This window comes from Ascaphus truei, unplaced genomic scaffold, assembly GCF_040206685.1.
Source record: "Ascaphus truei isolate aAscTru1 unplaced genomic scaffold, aAscTru1.hap1 HAP1_SCAFFOLD_325, whole genome shotgun sequence".
NCBI lineage: Eukaryota > Metazoa > Chordata > Amphibia > Anura > Ascaphidae > Ascaphus > Ascaphus truei.
The window spans coordinates 375,616-376,635 of NW_027456235.1; the positions used below are offsets into that span (position 1 = coordinate 375,616).

Here is a 1,020-nt window from a genome sequence, read left to right on the forward strand (position 1 = left end):
AGACACAATAGTATTACAAATATAAATATATTTCCAGAGCTGCAATGCTGTAGGCGAACGTGATAACCACTACACTACAGAAACTAGCTGTAGTAAAGTTTGTGTGTCTCAGTACTAACCCTCACCCTATTTCTATTATACATTGTTATCTCCCTCAGAGTATAATAGTTTCACCATTATACAATGCCTTAATATTCTTTTTTTTTGTTGTTAGGCACAATAGTATTACAAATATAAATATATTTCCAGAGCTGCAATGCTGTAGTAAACACTACTTCTCTCGTTTTCAGACAGATCTGTAGGAGAATGAGATCAATACACCACATAGTAGTTTCTGTAGTGTAGTGGTTATCACGTTCGCCTCACACGCGAAAGGTCCCCGGTTCGAAACCGGGCAGAAACATCATTTCATTTTTTTTATGTGCATCCAAAAAGATTTTGTTCATTTTATTTTAACAAGTGAACATAATCTGCAAAGTTTACTCTGACATAGGTAACACATGTTTCTCCCAAGAAAAATGCTGACCAGGAATTTGTATTGGACACAACGGTCTCTACATTTTTCTCATCATTTTATTCTAACTTTGTAGTTTATTTCACTAACAATGGTGAAAAGACCTGTCTGATACATGTGACTGTGCTCACAAGTGATATTTTAATTTGCTGTACACTGTAAAGTTTTAAGATCTCTTGCCTTCTTATACAGAACGGGAACTTTATTGGGCAGGGAAGTACGTAGAAGGGGGACACATAGGAGAACACCCCAATGTTTTTTCAGGAGTTTCTGAATTTGGTAGGAGGACTGATTATACTTTGTGATGGACCTTGGACAACCAAATCCAAGATTATTGTCCCCAGATCTCCTGGGCTCCATTTCCTTGTTTTTATTCTTGTTATCCTTGTTGTCCTTGTTATTTTTGGCATAGGTCTTTGGCTTAGATTGAAGTAGTAGTGTATCTCTATCTTTCACTGCAACTTTTTGGAAAGCTTCCTGAACTCGATCCTTGTCATATCCTTAGC

At 36.8% G+C, this 1,020-nt stretch overlaps 1 non-coding gene across 1 annotated transcript; it reads left to right on the top strand.

The window, feature by feature from the left end:
- The first annotated feature begins 330 nt into the window (after window positions 1-330).
- TRNAV-CAC (transfer RNA valine (anticodon CAC)) lies at window positions 331-403 on the top strand. Its single transcript has one exon. It is a non-coding gene; the product is annotated as a tRNA-Val (tRNA).
- The last annotated feature ends 617 nt before the right edge of the window (window positions 404-1,020 follow it).